Source organism: Terrapene carolina, unplaced genomic scaffold (assembly GCF_002925995.2).
Source record: "Terrapene carolina triunguis isolate 2854851 unplaced genomic scaffold, T_m_triunguis-2.0 Scaffold629, whole genome shotgun sequence".
Lineage (NCBI taxonomy): Eukaryota > Metazoa > Chordata > Testudines > Emydidae > Terrapene > Terrapene triunguis.
The window spans coordinates 5,513,886-5,522,497 of record NW_020664980.1 but is presented as its reverse complement, the minus strand read 5'-3'; positions in this window follow the sequence as shown (position 1 = coordinate 5,522,497).

The window sequence follows — 8,612 nt, the reverse complement described above, 5'->3', positions numbered from 1 at the left end:
CTAGGACTCCACTAGACTCATTTGAGGGCCCATAGGTGTCTTTCTCACCTGTGTTTTCTGGCAGCAGGGCCCTGTTCTCTTTCGACCACGTTTCCCTGGCTGGCTTCATTCCACGCCTCGTGTGCCAGCTGTCAGGTCCTCTTGGGAAGCCTTTGCACAAAGATGAGCTCAAATGCAATGGCTGCTGTGGTGTATTATGGTGAAAAGTGCTCAGCATAGCAGCAGAGTGGCACAGTGTAGCCTGAGAGCCACTCCCCATGGAAAAAGGAATTCCCTGTAGGACAGAGGTGGGGTTGGAGGTGAACTTGCAATGCGGGGGAAGGAAATGGGATGTCATCGGGAAGGGGACGTGATCAGCTGTGGGGATGAGCCCTGACAGTGGAAAGGGGACTTGTTGGGGAGGGGGAGGGGAGGAGTCTTTGACTTTATGGTTGCAAGGGAGGACAAAGGAGACTTTAAGTCTACCTGGGGTCCTTTCCTGTGCCTTATCTCAAGCTCTGTGCATTCTGGCTGACACCTTGTAATGCAGGAAAGAGAGGATAGGCTCTATATCGGATATGAAGCCTTTCATTTCTAGGTCAGTGGTGGTCACTTCCTAGTGGTTGTTCACTGAGCTAATAAAATGAATAGGTTTTGTGGCCAGATCATTACCACAACCATCCCAACTCGCACTCTTGCTGGCATCCTCAACATTGAGGCTGAATGGAAGTCAGATGACCAGCATGGAGACCAAACTACCCTGGAGGTGCTTCCAACAGAGCGGTGGGCTGAGCTGCATTAGTGGGATTGCCCTCCTTCTCACGGCCAGAATCCTTCCTGTTGGGTCTGTATCTCGGCCCGCACACAGGAAGCTCATTGTAGCTGTGGAGGTATGTTGCCAGGTTTTGCATCGAGTGTTGTGTCTGGTGCTACTTTGAGCCGGTGGGTCCTAGTCTGTGGGCAGCTTCCTTCTGATTATGAACTTGGCGGGCCTGTTTGAAGTTTTCCTCCAAAGTGGAGGACAGTTTGTATTCTCTGACAGTTCTTACATAGCCAGGAAGAAATCAGTGCTCATTTGACCTCTGGGAAAGCAAATGGGAATATTTTTGTAATATTTCCTGCCATAGAATCACCTGTTTTGTCTTGGCTTAGCATTAGATTTTGGATGAGGTGTACTATTTAATCCCTAATGCGGTCCTTACTTTAACTGAGTTCTCCTGGATCATTTACCACTGACTTTGTCTATGGCAGTAATGTTGGTGTCCATCTTCAGCTATGAAATGTACAAATGCAATGGGGGACAGGTGTTTTTGCTATGGTGGTGTCCTTGCCATATTGTTGTTATGGACCAGATTCTGCCATCCTTACTCATATTAAGAAATATCTTACCCTGTGAGCTGTCTTCAGTGGGATTAGTTGCTGAGTATAAGGATCTACTCAACATTAGGAAGGGTGGTAGAAGCCAGCCTTGTATTATTTATAAAGTAGGGTTAGATTTAATGCCTTGCTTTCCAGTTAAACATCATATGGTTGCTGTTTGTCCTGCTGGGTCTGTGTCGTTGTCACACTGTACATTGTGCACACTAAATACCTGTGATATCTTTATGATAAGAGACCGCCCCAAAATAAGTGAGTTTATTAGTTTAATTACACTGCCAGCTGTCCTCAAGCCACGTAGTTGTAACCTAAAGTGCATGTAAAGTGCAGCCAAAGCTGCCAGGATGTTCTTTACCTATTCAAGCAGGTTTCCTGGATCTATAATAATGGCTGACTTACGCTGGTTAGATAGATTGCACTTCTTTGGAGACTCGAAATCAGACAATAAAATGGGTAGTCAGCCTCTGTCAACTCAGAGAGAAGAGAACAAGAAAAACCTAGAATCATAAGGTCGGACTCAGGCTTTAAAGATAGAATTAAATGTTTATAGTTCCGCAAGGTAGAAAAAGTATAATAGTCTGCTGTCTAAATCCATCATGGGGGGATGAAGAGAGAGGGAGAGAGAGAGAGATGCCGGCGGATCTATTGATGGAAAACAAAGAAGAGGAACACTGATTTCTTCCATTAGCCTGGGGCAAAAGAGAAAAATCCTGCAATGATATGAAGGCAAGAGCCCTTCTCCATTTGGGAAGCTGTCAAAGTCCCATTTAAAGTCTTTCAGTTATTTTAATGGGAGTTGGGTCAGGTCCCAATTCTTTGCCACCTTGTGCAACCTTTGTATTTATTTAGGTGATGCATTACCCACAATTTCCACCTAAATGGCTGTACTCGTTCCCTAGGATTAGAAGCCCAAATAGGGAATCTAATGAGGGTCTGCATTCTCAAATGAACACAAGCTACTCAAGGGTGTTGATCTTAGTGGGCATGTCCCAAATAGGAACCTCCTATAAGATCATAGCAGTTAGAGATAGAAAAGTCACATTAGGCCATAGAGTTCTTCCTCCAACAAGAAAAGACTTCTTAGCTATTTAAAGTGATACTACACTCCCCTAAGCTAAAAGCTCTTGTGGGGGAGGGGCATGTGTTATTAAGTGAACTCTGCCTCAGGCGCCTTGCTGTAGTTATACAAGTGTTCTTCCTGTATGAAAATTAATCACAATGAGACATACGATTGACCCGAATAAAGGTCTCTCCATAAGCGCTATAAACACCAGGTTTACTATCCGCCCTGGGCCACCACCGATTAGCACAGGGTAACCTGACCTGAAGTGCTGTAAAACCTGTCCTGCCAGCCTGTTACGGGAAAGGTGACAATCTCTAATATGTTTCTCATAAGGCTGAATTATCTGAAAAACAATTGGCCACCCTTGCTGGAGTCCATCCAGCTGCTTGCTTTGTTTCATGGTTTTACATGTCAAACAAGTTTTGCCTTTGCATCATGTCATGACTGTTAATATGTTTAGAATGTGAGCGTATTGGAGCAAAAAGCACCTTGAGTCTGTGGTTTCTTTTTTCTGCATTTTTATTACTGTTCGGTAATTTGGGTAATTGTATACTGTCCACCTAAAATTTCCTCTGTAGAGGCAACTGAATGTGGTACTCTTCACTTCCTGTCCAAAGCCATTGTGTAGCATTGCTGTCAACTGTTAAAAGCTTCCATGTTTCTCCCCAGAGGTGGCTGTATTTCAGTGGCGCATAAAGCGATTGTTGTGTGCATGTAAGTTAGAGATGCTCTGAATCTGGCAGATTCTCCCAGGCCAGCGCCCTAACCACCAGGGACTGCATGGATATGTGCGCACACGCCGGTTTCGATCCAAAACCAGGCATTTGACACAATTCTGGTTTGGTGAAAACATTCAAAAGATTCGTTTTTGTTCCAGTGGAAATTTCCACCAGAGGGAATAGTCATTGTCCGATGAGCTCTAGTTTATAGCCCTTCCAAAACTCTTGGTGATGGTGGTGGAGAGGGGAGAGCGTTGTTTGTTTGCTTTTTCATCCTTGCTAGTGTGACTCTATCCATATTAATGTCCAGTCCTGTCTGTCACCAAATTCTGCCCTTGGGTGGACATAGTTCCCGTTGAACTCAATGGGAGGTCACACACACCTGAGTCCAGATCACCACAGAACTGCTAATGCAAATCATGCATTTGTGTGTGCAAATGGATACTTAGCCCCTCTGGCATGGACAATGACACTAACTGAGTCGCAGTGCAACTGCATGTGCTTAAACTTACACAGACCTTAGGCTTCAACCTTCTGAGAAGTGAACTCTAAATATCTGAATGTGGGAAAAGTAGGTATTGTCTAGCTCCATTGACTACGTTCCAACCTGCATGAGGATGAACTTTCAGTTGTAGGGTTAATGATTCCCAGTTGGCGATAAGGATAATAGCTTCCCAGGAGGCTGTTCGGTGGAAAGGTTACATTATTGACACTATTATCCCATTGTTTATGGAAGTGCGGTGTGTCTGCCAACTGAGTTTCAAAGAATTGCCCTCTGCTCTCTCCATCTTGCACACGGTTTACAATAGACAGTTGAGGCATATATCAACCCTGTTGATTTGAACTTCAATGTACTGCTTTATGTCCTAGAAGAAATGCTGCTTCGGATCGATATTTCTGCAGCTTGCCTCGCACAAACAGACCTGCCTGAATTCGAATGTACTGGGGTTTAATAGTGAATCTGTTGCTAGAGGTCCGTTAGTATCTGTCTTCAACCAATTTTTGAGGGTCCAACTTGGCTATTTGAATTTGCATTTCCCAATTCCTCTTTATCTCATAAATTCTTATTACTGATTTAGAGGCATTTTGTGCTTTGATTTAAATCCATTCCCTTGTTGTGGGTTTAGATTTGATTTAGTTGTGCTGCTGCAATTGAAAACAATGGGTAGTTGTTAAAGGTTATGACCAGGGAGCAGGCCAGTACCAAGTACTGCCCACAAGGCTGGAACTTACGACCTTGCAAGAGGAGGTTGGTCATTGAAGCTATAAAACATAGAAGACCAAATGGTCCCTTACATGGGTTATTTCCATGGACTGGACAATTCTGTTCAATCACTTCCTGGGGGAAGCAGTGTTACCCCCACTCCATGAAATAAGAAAATGGCTCAGTTACTGATACACAAGGCCATCCCGCCCCCTCCTGTGTCCCAGGGCAGCACAACTCCTGCAAGTTCTCCCCAACTGCTGCTACCCCAAAGCCCTTTGCAGGGGGAGGATGTTTAACTGAGGAGTCGAGGAACCAGCATTTGTTAATGCTGATTGAGTCAGAATTAGCTTACGCCAGAACCCCTGCAGGGAAAGTGCAACAGGGAAGAAATGATGCAGAGGAAAAGGACCGTCCTTTGTTCTTCCCAGAGCTCAGTCCCCATGGAAGGGCTTGCACAGGGTTAGGGACCAGGGGCGTATGTGGCAGTGATGGTTCTCCCTCCCTCTGCTGCTCCACCCAGATACACTACTTTTTGCTCCCCGATGCTTTTACATCTGAGCAGCTAACAAAAGCCACAGACCAGGGGGTTAGCAAACTGAGCAGCCAACATCAGATTTCTGAGCACCTCTTTTCAGAAGCATGTATCCATGTAGCTGTTGCATCACCTTCCTCTAAACAAGCATTGCGGTTAATAAAAGTAATATATGCACAAGTCTGCAATACAGGCATGAATGTGGGAGGCACACCCAGCCCACTCTGCAGGATGGGCTGGGTTACTTCTTCCCCAAAAGATCTCCCATCACCCCTTGAAAAGAGTCTTTGCTTACTCCAGAGCTGCAGTGTAGGAATGAATCCTTAGATGCTTGCCTTTTCTCCATGTTAATAAAAACCAGCTTGTGCTGGGTAAAAATGTAACCTATTCAGTCAGTGCCACACACATGGGATGTGTGGCCAGGAATTGCTTTCGCTAAATAGACTTTAAAAGCTGCTTTAGTGGGACGCTCCTGTGTATTTACCTGGATAATAGGGATGGCTGGCAATTGATTTATGCCTGATTTGGACAGAAAAGCCCAAGGCACTTTTTACACTGCCAGTCTGTGACATTGCTCTTTGAATCCCTTTTTTAATGTTGGGCTCTGTGAATGTTCTATACACAGCAGCTTTCACTATTTTTAAGTTTTGCCAATATATGCTAAAAAGCACACCGTTATAAACCAGTGCATGATTTCTTGTGGCTGTTTTGGTCTATTTTTACTTCCTGGGAGGTATGCAAAATGAGAAGCCTGTGCTTAAGGATTCAGGGTTGATGGAGACTTCAGTGTGGGCTTAGGAGCCTAGCTCTAGAAACCTAGCTTTGGAAATGTTAGAATCTCAGCCCCCATCTCAGTTTCTGCAAGGTCACTTTTCCTTTGTTGTCCCTGTGCTGGGACCTACCAGAGTCGGCATCTTAACCCGCCGAATAACTTAGAATGACAGCCTCCAAATGCATTCTAGAATGCAGGGCCGGCTCCAGGCACCAGCCCTCCAAGCATGTGCTTGGGGCAGCACCTGGAGGGGGGCGGTGCTCACCTGGGGAGAGAGGGGCCGGGCGGCGGGCTCGCCGCCCTCCCCCGGCGCTCTGGCCGGCCGGGCAGAGCCGGGCCGGGCGGCGGGCTCGCCGCCCTCCCCCGACGCTCCGGCCGGCCGGGGAGAGCGGGGCCGCAGCGGGCTTGCCGCCCTCCCCCGGTGCTCTGGCCGGCAGGGAAGAGTGGGGCCGCCCTCCCCCGGCGCTCCGGCCGGCTGGGGAGAGCGGGGCCGGGCGGTGGGCTCGCCGCCCTCCCCTGGCACTCCAGCCGGCAGGGAAGAGCGGGGCCGCCCTCCCCCGGCGCTCCGGCCGGCTGGGGAGAGCGGGGCCACGGCCGGGTTCGCCGCCCTCCCCCCGGTGCTCTGGCCGGCAGGGAAGAGCGGGGCTGCCCTCCCCTGGCGCTCCGGCCGGTCGGGGGGAGCGGGGCCCCAGCCGGGCTCGGTGCCCTCCCCTGCTGCGCCCCCCGCCGGGGGGGGCGGGGGAGGGGGGGCGGCGGGAGGCTTTTTTGCCTGGGGCGGCAAAAAAGCCAGAGCCGGCCCTGCTAGAATGTCACTGGAGAAACTGCTGGGAAAATTTATTCCCAGGGCATGAGCGGAGGCAAGTTGTCTCAGGTCTGCAACATGTGCTTCAACGTCAGCAGGCTCTACTTCCTTTTTCAATTTCCCCACTGGAGTCTGGAGCAGTCACAGTACTCTTAGGCAGCATGTCCACAGCACTGGGGCAGGGAGCATTTTAAATCAAGGAGTCCCACCTGCTAATGTGAGGCATTATTGCCACAGCTGAGTTTGGTAGCTCAGGAACGTCTCTCTCATGGAAGGGTATTAGAGCATTCCGTCCCTGGAATCTTTATAGCCTCTAGGACATCCCAGTAATAATATTCTGAGATTCCAAACTGGTTTGAGGCCCAACAAATCTGGAGTGAAATCCTGGCCTCATTGAAGTCTATGGGAGTTTTGACATCAATGGAGCCAGGATTTCTCCCACTGACTTTCATCTAAGTGTAGCCTTGCAGTTGAACAACTCTCTATTTGACATTGTGTCCAGTTTTGGGCCCCACACTACGAGAAGGATGTGGAGAAATTGGAGAGAGTCCAGCAGAGGGCAACAAAAATGGTTAGGGGGCTGGAGCACATGACTTATGAGGAGAGGCTGAGGGAACTGGGATTGTTTAGTCTGCAGAAGAGAAGAATGAGGGGGGATTTGATAGCTGCTTTCAACTACCTGAAAGGGGTTTCCAAAGAGGATGGATCTAGACTGTTCTTAGTGGTACCAGATGACACAACAAGGAGGAATGGTCTCAAGTTGCAGTGGGGGAGGTCTAGGTTGGATATTAGGAAAAACTTTTTCACTAGGAGGGTGGTGAAGCACTGGAATGGGTTACCTAGGGAGGTGGTGGAATCTCCTTCCTTAGAGGTTTTTAAGGTCAGGCTTGACAAAGCCCTGGCTGGGATGATTTAGTTGGGAATTGGTCCTGCTTTGAGCAGGGGGTTGGACTAGATGACCTCCTGAGGTCTCTTCCAACCCTGATATTCTATGATTCTATGATCTCTAGGGCTGTTTTTGAGAGCAACAGTATTCTCGTAAGTGCTGTTTGAAATAATTAATATGTATTTACAATCCTAACTTCAGTTTAATGGAAAGTTGGGTTTTTTTATTTGTTTTTGCCTGGGGATAGGATTAACCATTGCTCTTTAGGGAATGCTAGGACCAGTCTCCCTCCTATGCGCTCAGTTTGTGACCGGTACATTAGCTATAATTAGCTCAGCCTTTGCTTGGCATGTTTTGAAAAGAAAGAAGAATGTTGTGACCTAAACAGCTCAGCCACAAGTTTAAGCTGGATACTTTTTTAAAGTGTGTGTGTTTCTATTTGCTGAATTCCTTTCCAGCATCCTGCTGGCTTTGTCATGCTACAGCTTGCTATTTATTCCTGTGCAGGGACCTTTGTGCATATGGAGCTAGGGCAATATAGAGCCTCTGTGAGTCTTCGAAAACATGACTTAACTTTGATCTGTGGTTCTCTTACTCAGCAAACTGTATAGATAGGCACCGAGCTGTTCCCAAATCAGAAATGATTGCCACTGCAGCTCAATAGGGTTCAGTAACTCCTCACTTAACGTGGTAGTTATGTTCCTGAAAAATGTGAAACGAAGTTAAGTGAATCCAATTTCCTCATAAGAATTAATGTAAATGAGGGGGTTAGGTTCCAGAGAAATTTTTTTCACCAGACAAAAGACTATAATATATATATATATATATTTAGGGTTACCATATGTCCGGATTTTCCCGGACATGTCCAGATTTTTAAATCTTAAATTGCCATCCGGGAGGAATTTTTAAATAGCTCAAAATGTCCGGCATTTTGCCGGGCGGGGAGGAAGATGCAAAACCTACGAACCCGGGCAGCAGCAGGGAGCAGAAGTCTGGAGCTTCTGGGCTGTCTCACCTGTTGAGAGGGGGAGGGGGGTGGAATTCTTGAGCCCACGCTGCCCTGGCAGCAGCCAGCAGGAGCGGAAGCCCCCAGGAGACGCAGGTTGAGGAAGCCCGGGGAGCCGCGGTAGGAGTTTGGGGCAGCAGGAGGACAGGGCTGCAGGGCAGGGCAGAAGTCCCCATCCCGGGCTGCCTCGGCTGGGGTGGAAGACAGTCAATTCCCAGCCTAGTCGGAGCCTGGGCTGCCTCGGCCGTTGGGGAGGGGTGCGTGGAATT